This window comes from Tachysurus vachellii, chromosome 3 (assembly GCF_030014155.1).
Source record: "Tachysurus vachellii isolate PV-2020 chromosome 3, HZAU_Pvac_v1, whole genome shotgun sequence".
NCBI lineage: Eukaryota > Metazoa > Chordata > Actinopteri > Siluriformes > Bagridae > Tachysurus > Tachysurus vachellii.
In genome coordinates this window covers 35,365,872-35,383,371 of record NC_083462.1, presented here as the reverse complement: position 1 = coordinate 35,383,371, position 17,500 = coordinate 35,365,872, and the positions used below count along the sequence as shown (strand labels likewise).

Below are 17,500 nucleotides of genomic sequence, written 5' to 3'. Positions count from 1 at the left end.
ACAGGGAGACCATCTCCCCCAGGAGCTACTCCAGTTTTCAGGGAGCGCATAGCACTTTCCACCTCCTCTAGCGATACCTGCCCTTCCAAGTCCTCCGCACTATCTCTTGGCAATCGACCAGCCACAGCGTCCAGAAACCCAGCCATAAGACCCGCGCTTGACCCCCTTTGCTGGAAGAGGTCAAGGTAGAAGGCCTCAGCACAGCCCAACATCCCGTCAGGAGTAGACACCACCCGTGCGCCATCTCTCAAGCCCTCAATATATGACCTTTGCTGCCTGCTCCTTACGCTATTGAAGAAAAAGCGTGTGGGCCGCTCATCCATCACAAGTACCTGCCTTCCCGCCTGGACAAAATAGCTGTGAGCCTCAGCCTCGTAGTGTGCCCTCAGGGCTTCACTAGCGCCCCTGAGCCGCCCACAATCCCCGTCTTTCCAGGCTGAACACAAGTCCCTAGACCACTGCCTAGCCTTTACCGCCCTCCTTCTTGCCATCTCCCGGCCCCACCACTGGCCCAACCTGGCAACTCTCTTTTTAAGGTCCTCCCACCACTCCATCTGTGTGTCATACAACACCCTCAGCTTTTGCCACCCCGCATACAAGTGCTGAAAAACCTCGACAAAGGAGGGGTCCTGCAAAACAGAACAGTTCAGTCTCCAAAAACCCCGTCCTCTACAAACTCCCTCCACTTCTATTCTACCTACAACCATACAGTGGTCAGAGGCCCACGAGGGCATCAGGAAGCACGAGTGTACTGCCGTACCTTCCACCACAAACAGAAGGTCAAGCCGAGAGGTATGACCCCTTGAGTTCCTCCAGGTATAGCCTGGGGCCTGCGGCTCAACCACCCTGTATAAGTCAACCATCCCCGCTCCTGACATTACTCGGGCCAATTCCGCCCCCTTCTCAGATTCTATCTCCACATTAAAATCCCCCCCCACTAACAGTTTCCTGTTTGTGCAGAGGAGTGTCTCCAGCTGACGAAAAAACCCCCGTTGCTGCCCTCCTTTACACGGTGCATACACTACTATAGCCCTGTACCCCACCCCCCGCCACTTAGTGTCTACACATAGAACCCTACCCGGCACTACTGACACTACCTGTTCTACTTCCCATTCAAAAGATTTGAACACAACCCCCACCCCATCACCCACCCCCTCTCCCACCCCCCAAACTGCTGGCCCCAAATCCCAATCCTTTGAAAATTCATCTCCCTCCCTGTCTGAGCTCAAGTGACACTCTTGCAGAAACAGAACATCAAAAGAAATGGAATGAAGGCTCAAAAAGAGCGCTGCCCTTTTGAGAGGCTGCTTAATACCCCTCACATTCAAAGTTGCAACAGACAATAAATGCATTGTATCAGAAAGAAAAACAAAAAACAAATTACTTAACACCAGCGTAAAACCCCAAAACTGCCCCACAAAACCACATCCCCAGTAACCAAAACTTTTCTTTGCCCTTCTCTGAACTTCCCACCCCCCTCCAGCACCCTCCCCCGCACCCCTAAACGGGGTCTTTGCCTCCCCCTGTCGATTTTTGTACAGTTTCTTGGTCGCCCTCTCCACCTTTCCCACCCTTCCCGCCCCCCTTCTTAACCCTTCTTGCTAGCACCTGTGTCCACCCCCCCTCTTCCTGCACTTTGCCCATCCCCTCCCCCTCCCCACTACCCCCCCCTGTGTCTCCCAACAAAACCTGAGGATGTCCTCCCACCCCTACCTGACTCCCCTCGCCCCCCGCACCTGGATCGTTGCAGTCCGTGACAGCTGTCAGACCGAAGAGACAACTGTCCTCCTTTCGAGATCTCTTTGAGCGCCGCTCTTCCAACGCCGCCTCAGCTGCCCTTATCTGGCCCCCCCTAAAGGGGTTTGACTCACTGTCCATCTCTGAGTCCTGCTCTGAGTCCACCTCCTCCGAGTCCTCAGAAGACTCCGTGAAGGCCCATTCTGGCCGAACCAGCCTCGGGGACGGGGGCTGCTCTTCCTCCGCTTCAGCCCAACTTGCCGCAGTCCCTATGCCCTCCATAGCAGGCGTCGCCAAGAGCGCCGCTCCCTCCACTGGCTGTGCGGCCTCCCGATCCGCCTCCTGGGACGAACTCCTCTGCAGGGTGTCTTCCGTCTCAACGACTGCCCCCTGGGAACTCCGTGCCGGCTGCCCCGGCTGGTCTAATAGAGACCCTGGCTCCGGCTCACTGGGACCCGTCGCTGCTTCGTCCCGCCCACTGGGATGAGGGGCACCCATCTCTCCGAAGTCGTCAGCGAACAGGCTTGAAAAAGCACTCCTGCGTGAGGGGCAGTGCCGAAACAAATGCTCCTCGCTTCCACACAGACTGCAGGTTTTAGGTGCCCCACAGTCTGCAGCCACGTGGTCCACAGCACCACACAGACGACACCTCTGCCCAGTGCAATCTTCCTTCACGTGCCCCAATGCTCCGCATCTCCGACAATACTGGGGCTGACCAGGGTAGTGAAGGAAACCCCGGTGAGGGCCGAGCGCGAAGCTTCCCGGGGGGTGAAGCAGACGACCCGGGGCGACGGGATCCATCTTTAGTCGAACCAGGAACCTCCGCTTGCCATTCCATATGCCAAACCGACCCCTCAGCTTTTCGGCAGTGGACACCGAAGTGCAGTACCTGGACAGGAAGGCTCGAATGTCTTCGTCCACCACCCAGGGGTTGTACATATGTACCACGATTGGCACCTCGTCCATGGCAAATAACGGGATAAAGCTGAGGCCCCGAAGCAGTTCCTCCTCTGGTAAACGGGAGCACTTTCCGAAGAACGCTGAGCAGTCCGAGAAAGCATTGAAGGACACCTCCAGGAACCCCGAAGCCGTGAAGTCCTGCAGGCAGAAGATCTTGCCAGGGGTCATGCCGCCGAAGTCCCTCAAAATCCGCAGCGAAATCCAATCCCACCCAAAACGCTTTTTAACGTCCTCCGTTGCATCTGCCCGGAGCTGTATCCTCACGGAATGTTTCAGCCGCACCACACGGGCCGGCACTTTGTCGCCCCCTCGTGACATGACCTAAGATACTACACTTGATCTTAGCCAAAAGGCCGAGAAGCGATAACCTGTTATTCCCCCTGCCTGGCGGACAGCTAGCTGCCAAACCCTAGCAGACATACGGTAGGTGATAAGTACACTAGGCCTGCTCTTCAACAGCTTTGATCTGACATTGCAACCACTTATAGCTTTGCAACTGCAAAGCCCACAAAAATACATTGAACTCATCAATGTTCCTCTCCACGGAAATCTTTAGTAAAAGGCGAAAGATTTATGCGTGAATGAAGAGAAACCCGAGCTACTGAAGAAGGCCTAGCAGGCCCTGCATATCCGTATCGGAGGAGGACAAAGCAGGATTAGGGTGAGGTCCGCCCTTTGACACTATTGAAGCCAGTGTAAAGTCTTGTATTTGGATAGAAAAGGGGTGGGGACACAGCTGAGAGTTGTGAGCACACTTTGCAGACTGGTGGTTTGGGGCAGGTGCAAGAAAAGAGAAGAAAAGAAAAGAAAAGAAAAGAAAAGAAAAGAAAAGAAAAGCTAGTTTTATCTTTTTTTTAAACCTTGTAATGGTGCACCAAGCCTGGATGTACTGCAATACCAGGGCGATGCGTGGAGCGGACGGAGCAAGCCCCTTTTCCGACTCCCAGCTCTAAAAATCCGTTTAATATTTAGTCCTCATATAGAGGACGTATCAGATATTAAACTGATAAGAACAGATACTACACTTGATCTTAGCCAAAAGGCCGAGAAGCGATAACCTGCTATTCCCCCTGCCTGGCAGACAGCTAGCTGCCAAACCCTAGCAGACATACGGTAGGTGATAAGTACACTAGGCCTGCTCTTCAACAGCTTTGATCTGACATTGCAACCACTTATAGCTTTGCAACTGCAAAGCCCACAAAAATACATTGAACTCATCAATGTTCCTCTCCACGGAAATCTTTAGTAAAAGGCGAAAGATTTATGCGTGAATGAAGAGAAACCCGAGCTACTGAAGAAGGCCTAGCAGGCCCTGCATATCCGTATCGGAGGAGGACAAAGCAGGATTAGGGTGAGGTCCGCCCTTTGACACTATTGAAGCCAGTGTAAAGTCTTGTATTTGGATAGAAAAGGGGTGGGGACACAGCTGAGAGTTGTGAGCACACTTTGCAGACTGGTGGTTTGGGGCAGGTGCAAGAAAAGGAAAGAAAAGAAAAGAAAAGAAAAGAAAAGAAAAGAAAAGAAAAGCTAGTTTTATCTTTTTTTTAAACCTTGTAATGGTGCACCAAGCCTGGATGTACTGCAATACCAGGGCGATGCGTGGAGCGGACGGAGCAAGCCCCTTTTCCGACTCCCAGCTCTAAAAATCCGTTTAATATTTAGTCCTCATATAGAGGACGTATCAGATATTAAACTGATAAGAACAGATTTTTTTTTTTTTTTTTTTTATTATAAACTCATTCCCACATACAGATTAACTCAAAACATTTTACACACAAAGAATTTCTCCTCCCCACTTGGCCCCATACCCCTCAGCACTAAGCGAGGTCCAAACAACCAAACGATGTACATAGAACACAAAACCAACAGACGTATTTCACAGACATCAAATATCTTCCCACTTATCCCAACCTACATAAATTCTGCATGCATGAGCCAACACAAAACGAAAAAAACAAATCCTTGCCCAGAGTCAGTAGTGCCCTCTTATGCCCTCCTCCCCCTTTAATTCCTAGGCCACCAAGGGGCCCCTAACACCGTTGTCCCTGAAAACCCACCTCCTTCCAAACTCCCTACTCCCACTCTCACAAAACCCTCTCCACCCTGCTCTCTCCACTGCACTCTGCGAAATTTGTCCCTGAATGCCCGAAGCAGATGTTCATGACCAACCCGTGGGGACTGGCTCCAAATACACTCACACCTTGTGCCCCAAAGAACGCATTTGGCCACTGAGATGGCTTGCCACAAATGCCTTGCCATCCCTGGCTCCATGCGCCCTAGACCACTACCATACAGCACAAGGTCACGACTCATAGCCGCTCCCTGCTCGACGGGCAACCACTCCGAAACGCTCTTCCAGAAGCGCACTGCGACGGGGCACGACCACAACGCGTGATCTATTGTCTCCTCACCTCCACATCCAATCGGACACAGAGGCGTTCGAGTCGAGCCATGCCTATATAACCGCTCCCTCACAGGAAGGCGCCCCAAAGCCCCCAACCAATGCAGGTCCTTACTGGCCCCGTCCAGCCACTTGGGCTGCAAGGCAACCCAGTCCACACCTGGCATGCGGGGCGGTGCCACACCCGTTTGTGCCACATGGCAATCTCTCCATTTGCTGTAGAGTTTCCTGTGATCCAGCACAAGTCCTTCCATTAGGCACCAGGGCTGGTCCCGAACAAACTCAGCCACCTTTTTATAGTGCCATGGACGATCGACTGACCATGGCACCGTGCCTCTCCAGGGGAGCACTGCTCGCAAGGTGAACCCCAACCAAAATCTTGCAAAGAGTGCTGAAATATGGCCCTCTGACCCCCTCACCAGCCTAGCAGTAAAGGACACAAACATAGCCATGGTCTTGAGGGGAGCGCACATGACACCTCTTCCCCCCTTCTCCCGGTCCATGTACATCCTAACGCGGGCGACCTGCTCATTCCTCCCCCCCCAAACGAATGCAAACACGAGGCGCTCCAGGCGCCTACCCGTTACAAAAGGGACAGGGAAGACATACGCAAGATGATTCAGTCTTGCCAGCAGATCGGCATTCACCGCTAGCACTCTCCCTGATAGGGAGAGATCTCTCTTGCCCCAGGTTTCGGCCCTCCCTTGCATCTTCCTGAGGGCAACTTCCCAGTTCTTCTGGGCGCTGTCCACCCTCCAGAAGTCAACGCCCAGAATTCTGAGTCCATCCTGGCACAAAGAGAAGCCCCCCGGGACCACTGTCCTTGCAGCCCAAGCTCCAGCATAGAGCACAAAGGACTTTCCCCGATTGACACGGGCCCCGGTGGCATCCGAAAATGCCCCAATAACCCCTTCAACTGCCCGAAAGTCCTCATCCCGGCCAATAAACAATGTCATGTCGTCAGCATATGCCGATACCTTGGCCGCAACCCCATGCGAGCCCGGGACATGGAGTCCACGGAAATCCACCTCCCTCCTCAGCCGCTCCACCAGGGGCTCCAGAAAAAGCACGTAGAGCATTGGTGAGAGTGGGCACCCTTGCCTGACCCCTCCTCGCTGCTCAATCAGCTTGGAAAAGTACCCATTGACATTAACACGGCTGACTGCTCCTGTATATAGCAGTCGCACCATGGAAATAAAAACTGGACCAAACCCCAAACTCTCCAAGAGCGCAAACAGGAATGCGTGTGAAACGCGATCAAAGGCTTTCTCCTGGTCTAGACTCAACAATGCCAGTGGTACCCGACGCTGCTCTGCCCATGCCAAGGCATCTCTAATTAATGCCAGGTTCATGCCACACATACGCCCAGGAACCCCACAGGTCTGATCCGGGTGAACAACCGTAGCCATCACCCTGCCAAGACGCACAGCCATCAGCTTAGCAAAGATCTTATAATCTGCCGTCAGCAATGTGATCGGCCGCCAATTCGCCAGGTCTGCCCTGTCACCCTTCTTATACAGAAGAGCAACATGCCCAACCCTAGCTGACGAAGGCAGAAGCCTAGCCGCAAGCGCTTCCCTATAAACGGCCACCAGATCTGGGCCCACAAGTGACCAAAAGGTCCGGTACCACTCCACAGGGAGACCATCTCCCCCAGGAGCTACTCCAGTTTTCAGGGAGCGCATAGCACTTTCCACCTCCTCTAGCGATACCTGCCCTTCCAAGTCCTCCGCACTATCTCTTGGCAATCGACCAGCCACAGCGTCCAGAAACCCAGCCATAAGACCCGCGCTTGACCCCCTTTGCTGGAAGAGGTCAAGGTAGAAGGCCTCAGCACAGCCCAACATCCCGTCAGGAGTAGACACCACCCGTGCGCCATCTCTCAAGCCCTCAATATATGACCTTTGCTGCCTGCTCCTTACGCTATTGAAGAAAAAGCGTGTGGGCCGCTCATCCATCACAAGTACCTGCCTTCCCGCCTGGACAAAATAGCTGTGAGCCTCAGCCTCGTAGTGTGCCCTCAGGGCTTCACTAGCGCCCCTGAGCCGCCCACAATCCCCGTCTTTCCAGGCTGAACACAAGTCCCTAGACCACTGCCTAGCCTTTACCGCCCTCCTTCTTGCCATCTCCCGGCCCCACCACTGGCCCAACCTGGCAACTCTCTTTTTAAGGTCCTCCCACCACTCCATCTGTGTGTCATACAACACCCTCAGCTTTTGCCACCCCGCATACAAGTGCTGAAAAACCTCGACAAAGGAGGGGTCCTGCAAAACAGAACAGTTCAGTCTCCAAAAACCCCGTCCTCTACAAACTCCCTCCACTTCTATTCTACCTACAACCATACAGTGGTCAGAGGCCCACGAGGGCATCAGGAAGCACGAGTGTACTGCCGTACCTTCCACCACAAACAGAAGGTCAAGCCGAGAGGTATGACCCCTTGAGTTCCTCCAGGTATAGCCTGGGGCCTGCGGCTCAACCACCCTGTATAAGTCAACCATCCCCGCTCCTGACATTACTCGGGCCAATTCCGCCCCCTTCTCAGATTCTATCTCCACATTAAAATCCCCCCCCACTAACAGTTTCCTGTTTGTGCAGAGGAGTGTCTCCAGCTGACGAAAAAACCCCCGTTGCTGCCCTCCTTTACACGGTGCATACACTACTATAGCCCTGTACCCCACCCCCCGCCACTTAGTGTCTACACATAGAACCCTACCCGGCACTACTGACACTACCTGTTCTACTTCCCATTCAAAAGATTTGAACACAACCCCCACCCCATCACCCACCCCCTCTCCCACCCCCCAAACTGCTGGCCCCAAATCCCAATCCTTTGAAAATTCATCTCCCTCCCTGTCTGAGCTCAAGTGACACTCTTGCAGAAACAGAACATCAAAAGAAATGGAATGAAGGCTCAAAAAGAGCGCTGCCCTTTTGAGAGGCTGCTTAATACCCCTCACATTCAAAGTTGCAACAGACAATAAATGCATTGTATCAGAAAGAAAAACAAAAAACAAATTACTTAACACCAGCGTAAAACCCCAAAACTGCCCCACAAAACCACATCCCCAGTAACCAAAACTTTTCTTTGCCCTTCTCTGAACTTCCCACCCCCCTCCAGCACCCTCCCCCGCACCCCTAAACGGGGTCTTTGCCTCCCCCTGTCGATTTTTGTACAGTTTCTTGGTCGCCCTCTCCACCTTTCCCACCCTTCCCGCCCCCCTTCTTAACCCTTCTTGCTAGCACCTGTGTCCACCCCCCCTCTTCCTGCACTTTGCCCATCCCCTCCCCCTCCCCACTACCCCCCCCCCGTGTCTCCCAACAAAACCTGAGGATGTCCTCCCACCCCTACCTGACTCCCCTCGCCCCCCGCACCTGGATCGTTGCAGTCCGTGACAGCTGTCAGACCGAAGAGACAACTGTCCTCCTTTCGAGATCTCTTTGAGCGCCGCTCTTCCAACGCCGCCTCAGCTGCCCTTATCTGGCCCCCCCTAAAGGGGTTTGACTCACTGTCCATCTCTGAGTCCTGCTCTGAGTCCACCTCCTCCGAGTCCTCAGAAGACTCCGTGAAGGCCCATTCTGGCCGAACCAGCCTCGGGGACGGGGGCTGCTCTTCCTCCGCTTCAGCCCAACTTGCCGCAGTCCCTATGCCCTCCATAGCAGGCGTCGCCAAGAGCGCCGCTCCCTCCACTGGCTGTGCGGCCTCCCGATCCGCCTCCTGGGACGAACTCCTCTGCAGGGTGTCTTCCGTCTCAACGACTGCCCCCTGGGAACTCCGTGCCGGCTGCCCCGGCTGGTCTAATAGAGACCCTGGCTCCGGCTCACTGGGACCCGTCGCTGCTTCGTCCCGCCCACTGGGATGAGGGGCACCCATCTCTCCGAAGTCGTCAGCGAACAGGCTTGAAAAAGCACTCCTGCGTGAGGGGCAGTGCCGAAACAAATGCTCCTCGCTTCCACACAGACTGCAGGTTTTAGGTGCCCCACAGTCTGCAGCCACGTGGTCCACAGCACCACACAGACGACACCTCTGCCCAGTGCAATCTTCCTTCACGTGCCCCAATGCTCCGCATCTCCGACAATACTGGGGCTGACCAGGGTAGTGAAGGAAACCCCGGTGAGGGCCGAGCGCGAAGCTTCCCGGGGGGTGAAGCAGACGACCCGGGGCGACGGGATCCATCTTTAGTCGAACCAGGAACCTCCGCTTGCCATTCCATATGCCAAACCGACCCCTCAGCTTTTCGGCAGTGGACACCGAAGTGCAGTACCTGGACAGGAAGGCTCGAATGTCTTCGTCCACCACCCAGGGGTTGTACATATGTACCACGATTGGCACCTCGTCCATGGCAAATAACGGGATAAAGCTGAGGCCCCGAAGCAGTTCCTCCTCTGGAAAACGGGAGCACTTTCCGAAGAACGCTGAGCAGTCCGAGAAAGCATTGAAGGACACCTCCAGGAACCCCGAAGCCGTGAAGTCCTGCAGGCAGAAGATCTTGCCAGGGGTCATGCCGCCGAAGTCCCTCAAAATCCGCAGCGAAATCCAATCCCACCCAAAACGCTTTTTAACGTCCTCCGTTGCATCTGCCCGGAGCTGTATCCTCACGGAATGTTTCAGCCGCACCACACGGGCCGGCACTTTGTCGCCCCCTCGTGACATGACCTAAGATACTACACTTGATCTTAGCCAAAAGGCCGAGAAGCGATAACCTGTTATTCCCCCTGCCTGGCGGACAGCTAGCTGCCAAACCCTAGCAGACATACGGTAGGTGATAAGTACACTAGGCCTGCTCTTCAACAGCTTTGATCTGACATTGCAACCACTTATAGCTTTGCAACTGCAAAGCCCACAAAAATACATTGAACTCATCAATGTTCCTCTCCACGGAAATCTTTAGTAAAAGGCGAAAGATTTATGCGTGAATGAAGAGAAACCCGAGCTACTGAAGAAGGCCTAGCAGGCCCTGCATATCCGTATCGGAGGAGGACAAAGCAGGATTAGGGTGAGGTCCGCCCTTTGACACTGTTGAAGGCAGTGTAAAGTCTTGTATTTGGATAGGAAAGGGGTGGGGACACAGCTGAGAGTTGTGAGCACACTTTGCAGACTGGTGGTTTGGGGCAGGTGCAAGAAATGAAATGAAATGAAATGAAATGAAAAGAAAAGAAAAGAAAAGAAAAGAAAAGAAAAGAAAAGAAAAGCTAGTTTTATCTTTTTTTTAAACCTTGTAATGGTGCACCAAGCCTGGATGTACTGCAATACCAGGGCGATGCGTGGAGCGGACGGAGCAAGCCCCTTTTCCGACTCCCAGCTCTAAAAATCCGTTTAATATTTAGTCCTCATATAGAGGACGTATCAGATATTAAACTGATAAGAACAGATTTTTTTTTTTTTTTTTTATTATAAACTCATTCCCACATACAGATTAACTCAAAACATTTTACACACAAAGAATTTCTCCTCCCCACTTGGCCCCATACCCCTCAGCACTAAGCGAGGTCCAAACAACCAAACGATGTACATAGAACACAAAACCAACAGACGTATTTCACAGACATCAAATATCTTCCCACTTATCCCAACCTACATAAATTCTGCATGCATGAGCCAACACAAAACGAAAAAAACAAATCCTTGCCCAGAGTCAGTAGTGCCCTCTTATGCCCTCCTCCCCCTTTAATTCCTAGGCCACCAAGGGGCCCCTAACACCGTTGTCCCTGAAAACCCACCTCCTTCCAAACTCCCTACTCCCACTCTCACAAAACCCTCTCCACCCTGCTCTCTCCACTGCACTCTGCGAAATTTGTCCCTGAATGCCCGAAGCAGATGTTCATGACCAACCCGTGGGGACTGGCTCCAAATACACTCACACCTTGTGCCCCAAAGAACGCATTTGGCCACTGAGATGGCTTGCCACAAATGCCTTGCCATCCCTGGCTCCATGCGCCCTAGACCACTACCATACAGCACAAGGTCACGACTCATAGCCGCTCCCTGCTCGACGGGCAACCACTCCGAAACGCTCTTCCAGAAGCGCACTGCGACGGGGCACGACCACAACGCGTGATCTATTGTCTCCTCACCTCCACATCCAATCGGACACAGAGGCGTTCGAGTCGAGCCATGCCTATATAACCGCTCCCTCACAGGAAGGCGCCCCAAAGCCCCCAACCAATGCAGGTCCTTACTGGCCCCGTCCAGCCACTTGGGCTGCAAGGCAACCCAGTCCACACCTGGCATGCGGGGCGGTGCCACACCCGTTTGTGCCACATGGCAATCTCTCCATTTGCTGTAGAGTTTCCTGTGATCCAGCACAAGTCCTTCCATTAGGCACCAGGGCTGGTCCCGAACAAACTCAGCCACCTTTTTATAGTGCCATGGACGATCGACTGACCATGGCACCGTGCCTCTCCAGGGGAGCACTGCTCGCAAGGTGAACCCCAACCAAAATCTTGCAAAGAGTGCTGAAATATGGCCCTCTGACCCCCTCACCAGCCTAGCAGTAAAGGACACAAACATAGCCATGGTCTTGAGGGGAGCGCACATGACACCTCTTCCCCCCTTCTCCCGGTCCATGTACATCCTAACGCGGGCGACCTGCTCATTCCTCCCCCCCCAAACGAATGCAAACACGAGGCGCTCCAGGCGCCTACCCGTTACAAAAGGGACAGGGAAGACATACGCAAGATGATTCAGTCTTGCCAGCAGATCGGCATTCACCGCTAGCACTCTCCCTGATAGGGAGAGATCTCTCTTGCCCCAGGTTTCGGCCCTCCCTTGCATCTTCCTGAGGGCAACTTCCCAGTTCTTCTGGGCGCTGTCCACCCTCCAGAAGTCAACGCCCAGAATTCTGAGTCCATCCTGGCACAAAGAGAAGCCCCCCGGGACCACTGTCCTTGCAGCCCAAGCTCCAGCATAGAGCACAAAGGACTTTCCCCGATTGACACGGGCCCCGGTGGCATCCGAAAATGCCCCAATAACCCCTTCAACTGCCCGAAAGTCCTCATCCCGGCCAATAAACAATGTCATGTCGTCAGCATATGCCGATACCTTGGCCGCAACCCCATGCGAGCCCGGGACATGGAGTCCACGGAAATCCACCTCCCTCCTCAGCCGCTCCACCAGGGGCTCCAGAAAAAGCACGTAGAGCATTGGTGAGAGTGGGCACCCTTGCCTGACCCCTCCTCGCTGCTCAATCAGCTTGGAAAAGTACCCATTGACATTAACACGGCTGACTGCTCCTGTATATAGCAGTCGCACCATGGAAATAAAAACTGGACCAAACCCCAAACTCTCCAAGAGCGCAAACAGGAATGCGTGTGAAACGCGATCAAAGGCTTTCTCCTGGTCTAGACTCAACAATGCCAGTGGTACCCGACGCTGCTCTGCCCATGCCAAGGCATCTCTAATTAATGCCAGGTTCATGCCACACATACGCCCAGGAACCCCACAGGTCTGATCCGGGTGAACAACCGTAGCCATCACCCTGCCAAGACGCACAGCCATCAGCTTAGCAAAGATCTTATAATCTGCCGTCAGCAATGTGATCGGCCGCCAATTCGCCAGGTCTGCCCTGTCACCCTTCTTATACAGAAGAGCAACATGCCCAACCCTAGCTGACGAAGGCAGAAGCCTAGCCGCAAGCGCTTCCCTATAAACGGCCACCAGATCTGGGCCCACAAGTGACCAAAAGGTCCGGTACCACTCCACAGGGAGACCATCTCCCCCAGGAGCTACTCCAGTTTTCAGGGAGCGCATAGCACTTTCCACCTCCTCTAGCGATACCTGCCCTTCCAAGTCCTCCGCACTATCTCTTGGCAATCGACCAGCCACAGCGTCCAGAAACCCAGCCATAAGACCCGCGCTTGACCCCCTTTGCTGGAAGAGGTCAAGGTAGAAGGCCTCAGCACAGCCCAACATCCCGTCAGGAGTAGACACCACCCGTGCGCCATCTCTCAAGCCCTCAATATATGACCTTTGCTGCCTGCTCCTTACGCTATTGAAGAAAAAGCGTGTGGGCCGCTCATCCATCACAAGTACCTGCCTTCCCGCCTGGACAAAATAGCTGTGAGCCTCAGCCTCGTAGTGTGCCCTCAGGGCTTCACTAGCGCCCCTGAGCCGCCCACAATCCCCGTCTTTCCAGGCTGAACACAAGTCCCTAGACCACTGCCTAGCCTTTACCGCCCTCCTTCTTGCCATCTCCCGGCCCCACCACTGGCCCAACCTGGCAACTCTCTTTTTAAGGTCCTCCCACCACTCCATCTGTGTGTCATACAACACCCTCAGCTTTTGCCACCCCGCATACAAGTGCTGAAAAACCTCGACAAAGGAGGGGTCCTGCAAAACAGAACAGTTCAGTCTCCAAAAACCCCGTCCTCTACAAACTCCCTCCACTTCTATTCTACCTACAACCATACAGTGGTCAGAGGCCCACGAGGGCATCAGGAAGCACGAGTGTACTGCCGTACCTTCCACCACAAACAGAAGGTCAAGCCGAGAGGTATGACCCCTTGAGTTCCTCCAGGTATAGCCTGGGGCCTGCGGCTCAACCACCCTGTATAAGTCAACCATCCCCGCTCCTGACATTACTCGGGCCAATTCCGCCCCCTTCTCAGATTCTATCTCCACATTAAAATCCCCCCCCACTAACAGTTTCCTGTTTGTGCAGAGGAGTGTCTCCAGCTGACGAAAAAACCCCCGTTGCTGCCCTCCTTTACACGGTGCATACACTACTATAGCCCTGTACCCCACCCCCCGCCACTTAGTGTCTACACATAGAACCCTACCCGGCACTACTGACACTACCTGTTCTACTTCCCATTCAAAAGATTTGAACACAACCCCCACCCCATCACCCACCCCCTCTCCCACCCCCCAAACTGCTGGCCCCAAATCCCAATCCTTTGAAAATTCATCTCCCTCCCTGTCTGAGCTCAAGTGACACTCTTGCAGAAACAGAACATCAAAAGAAATGGAATGAAGGCTCAAAAAGAGCGCTGCCCTTTTGAGAGGCTGCTTAATACCCCTCACATTCAAAGTTGCAACAGACAATAAATGCATTGTATCAGAAAGAAAAACAAAAAACAAATTACTTAACACCAGCGTAAAACCCCAAAACTGCCCCACAAAACCACATCCCCAGTAACCAAAACTTTTCTTTGCCCTTCTCTGAACTTCCCACCCCCCTCCAGCACCCTCCCCCGCACCCCTAAACGGGGTCTTTGCCTCCCCCTGTCCATTTTTGTACAGTTTCTTGGTCGCCCTCTCCACCTTTCCCACCCTTCCCGCCCCCCTTCTTAACCCTTCTTGCTAGCACCTGTGTCCACCCCCCCTCTTCCTGCACTTTGCCCATCCCCTCCCCCTCCCCACTACCCCCCCCTGTGTCTCCCAACAAAACCTGAGGATGTCCTCCCACCCCTACCTGACTCCCCTCGCCCCCCGCACCTGGATCGTTGCAGTCCGTGACAGCTGTCAGACCGAAGAGACAACTGTCCTCCTTTCGAGATCTCTTTGAGCGCCGCTCTTCCAACGCCGCCTCAGCTGCCCTTATCTGGCCCCCCCTAAAGGGGTTTGACTCACTGTCCATCTCTGAGTCCTGCTCTGAGTCCACCTCCTCCGAGTCCTCAGAAGACTCCGTGAAGGCCCATTCTGGCCGAACCAGCCTCGGGGACGGGGGCTGCTCTTCCTCCGCTTCAGCCCAACTTGCCGCAGTCCCTATGCCCTCCATAGCAGGCGTCGCCAAGAGCGCCGCTCCCTCCACTGGCTGTGCGGCCTCCCGATCCGCCTCCTGGGACGAACTCCTCTGCAGGGTGTCTTCCGTCTCAACGACTGCCCCCTGGGAACTCCGTGCCGGCTGCCCCGGCTGGTCTAATAGAGACCCTGGCTCCGGCTCACTGGGACCCGTCGCTGCTTCGTCCCGCCCACTGGGATGAGGGGCACCCATCTCTCCGAAGTCGTCAGCGAACAGGCTTGAAAAAGCACTCCTGCGTGAGGGGCAGTGCCGAAACAAATGCTCCTCGCTTCCACACAGACTGCAGGTTTTAGGTGCCCCACAGTCTGCAGCCACGTGGTCCACAGCACCACACAGACGACACCTCTGCCCAGTGCAATCTTCCTTCACGTGCCCCAATGCTCCGCATCTCCGACAATACTGGGGCTGACCAGGGTAGTGAAGGAAACCCCGGTGAGGGCCGAGCGCGAAGCTTCCCGGGGGGTGAAGCAGACGACCCGGGGCGACGGGATCCATCTTTAGTCGAACCAGGAACCTCCGCTTGCCATTCCATATGCCAAACCGACCCCTCAGCTTTTCGGCAGTGGACACCGAAGTGCAGTACCTGGACAGGAAGGCTCGAATGTCTTCGTCCACCACCCAGGGGTTGTACATATGTACCACGATTGGCACCTCGTCCATGGCAAATAACGGGATAAAGCTGAGGCCCCGAAGCAGTTCCTCCTCTGGAAAACGGGAGCACTTTCCGAAGAACGCTGAGCAGTCCGAGAAAGCATTGAAGGACACCTCCAGGAACCCCGAAGCCGTGAAGTCCTGCAGGCAGAAGATCTTGCCAGGGGTCATGCCGCCGAAGTCCCTCAAAATCCGCAGCGAAATCCAATCCCACCCAAAACGCTTTTTAACGTCCTCCGTTGCATCTGCCCGGAGCTGTATCCTCACGGAATGTTTCAGCCGCACCACACGGGCCGGCACTTTGTCGCCCCCTCGTGACATGACCTAAGATACTACACTTGATCTTAGCCAAAAGGCCGAGAAGCGATAACCTGTTATTCCCCCTGCCTGGCGGACAGCTAGCTGCCAAACCCTAGCAGACATACGGTAGGTGATAAGTACACTAGGCCTGCTCTTCAACAGCTTTGATCTGACATTGCAACCACTTATAGCTTTGCAACTGCAAAGCCCACAAAAATACATTGAACTCATCAATGTTCCTCTCCACGGAAATCTTTAGTAAAAGGCGAAAGATTTATGCGTGAATGAAGAGAAACCCGAGCTACTGAAGAAGGCCTAGCAGGCCCTGCATATCCGTATCGGAGGAGGACAAAGCAGGATTAGGGTGAGGTCCGCCCTTTGACACTATTGAAGCCAGTGTAAAGTCTTGTATTTGGATAGAAAAGGGGTGGGGACACAGCTGAGAGTTGTGAGCACACTTTGCAGACTGGTGGTTTGGGGCAGGTGCAAGGAAAGAAAAGAAAAGAAAAGAAAAGAAAAGAAAAGAAAAGAAAAGAAAAGAAAAGCTAGTTTTATCTTTTTTTTAAACCTTGTAATGGTGCACCAAGCCTGGATGTACTGCAATACCAGGGCGATGCGTGGAGCGGACGGAGCAAGCCCCTTTTCCGACTCCCAGCTCTAAAAATCCGTTTAATATTTAGTCCTCATATAGAGGACGTATCAGATATTAAACTGATAAGAACAGATACTACACTTGATCTTAGCCAAAAGGCCGAGAAGCGATAACCTGCTATTCCCCCTGCCTGGCAGACAGCTAGCTGCCAAACCCTAGCAGACATACGGTAGGTGATAAGTACACTAGGCCTGCTCTTCAACAGCTTTGATCTGACATTGCAACCACTTATAGCTTTGCAACTGCAAAGCCCACAAAAATACATTGAACTCATCAATGTTCCTCTCCACGGAAATCTTTAGTAAAAGGCGAAAGATTTATGCGTGAATGAAGAGAAACCCGAGCTACTGAAGAAGGCCTAGCAGGCCCTGCATATCCGTATCGGAGGAGGACAAAGCAGGATTAGGGTGAGGTCCGCCCTTTGACACTATTGAAGCCAGTGTAAAGTCTTGTATTTGGATAGAAAAGGGGTGGGGACACAGCTGAGAGTTGTGAGCACACTTTGCAGACTGGTGGTTTGGGGCAGGTGCAAGAAAAGAAAAGAAAAGAAAAGAAAAGAAAAGAAAAGAAAAGAAAAGAAAAGAAAAGAAAAGCTAGTTTTATCTTTTTTTTAAACCTTGTAATGGTGCACCAAGCCTGGATGTACTGCAATACCAGGGCGATGCGTGGAGCGGACGGAGCAAGCCCCTTTTCCGACTCCCAGCTCTAAAAATCCGTTTAATATTTAGTCCTCATATAGAGGACGTATCAGATATTAAACTGATAAGAACAGATACTACACTTGATCTTAGCCAAAAGGCCGAGAAGCGATAACCTGCTATTCCCCCTGCCTGGCAGACAGCTAGCTGCCAAACCCTAGCAGACATACAGTAGGTGATAAGTACACTAGGCCTGCTCTTCAACAGCTTTGATCTGACATTGCAACCACTTATAGCTTTGCAACTGCAAAGCCCACAAAAATACATTGAACTCATCAATGTTCCTCTCCACGGAAATCTTTAGTAAAAGGCGAAAGATTTATGCGTGAATGAAGAGAAACCCGAGCTACTGAAGAAGGCC

General features: G+C 53.3%; 1 protein-coding gene and 11 non-coding genes across 13 annotated transcripts in view; 1 reads left to right on the top strand and 11 right to left on the bottom strand.

Annotated features, from left to right (window-relative positions):
- LOC132843539 (NACHT, LRR and PYD domains-containing protein 3-like) overlaps positions 1–17,500 on the top strand; it is a 924,649-nt gene that overhangs the window by 242,462 nt on the left and 664,687 nt on the right. The window lies entirely within an intron of this gene.
- Positions 3,184–3,298, bottom strand: LOC132843726 (U5 spliceosomal RNA). Its single transcript, XR_009648255.1, has one exon. It is a non-coding gene; the product is annotated as a U5 spliceosomal RNA (small nuclear RNA).
- LOC132843691 (U2 spliceosomal RNA) lies at positions 3,562–3,752 on the bottom strand. The gene has a single exon (XR_009648227.1). It is a non-coding gene; the product is annotated as a U2 spliceosomal RNA (small nuclear RNA).
- LOC132843725 (U5 spliceosomal RNA) lies at positions 3,874–3,988 on the bottom strand. Its single transcript, XR_009648254.1, has one exon. It is a non-coding gene; the product is annotated as a U5 spliceosomal RNA (small nuclear RNA).
- Positions 4,252–4,438, bottom strand: LOC132843696 (U2 spliceosomal RNA). Its single transcript, XR_009648230.1, has one exon. It is a non-coding gene; the product is annotated as a U2 spliceosomal RNA (small nuclear RNA).
- Positions 9,918–10,032, bottom strand: LOC132843723 (U5 spliceosomal RNA). Its single transcript, XR_009648252.1, has one exon. It is a non-coding gene; the product is annotated as a U5 spliceosomal RNA (small nuclear RNA).
- Positions 10,316–10,500, bottom strand: LOC132843694 (U2 spliceosomal RNA). The gene has a single exon (XR_009648228.1). It is a non-coding gene; the product is annotated as a U2 spliceosomal RNA (small nuclear RNA).
- Positions 15,979–16,093, bottom strand: LOC132843722 (U5 spliceosomal RNA). The gene has a single exon (XR_009648251.1). It is a non-coding gene; the product is annotated as a U5 spliceosomal RNA (small nuclear RNA).
- On the bottom strand, positions 16,362–16,552 carry LOC132843690 (U2 spliceosomal RNA). The gene has a single exon (XR_009648226.1). It is a non-coding gene; the product is annotated as a U2 spliceosomal RNA (small nuclear RNA).
- Positions 16,674–16,788, bottom strand: LOC132843721 (U5 spliceosomal RNA). Its single transcript, XR_009648250.1, has one exon. It is a non-coding gene; the product is annotated as a U5 spliceosomal RNA (small nuclear RNA).
- LOC132843688 (U2 spliceosomal RNA) lies at positions 17,062–17,252 on the bottom strand. Its single transcript, XR_009648224.1, has one exon. It is a non-coding gene; the product is annotated as a U2 spliceosomal RNA (small nuclear RNA).
- On the bottom strand, positions 17,374–17,488 carry LOC132843720 (U5 spliceosomal RNA). The gene has a single exon (XR_009648249.1). It is a non-coding gene; the product is annotated as a U5 spliceosomal RNA (small nuclear RNA).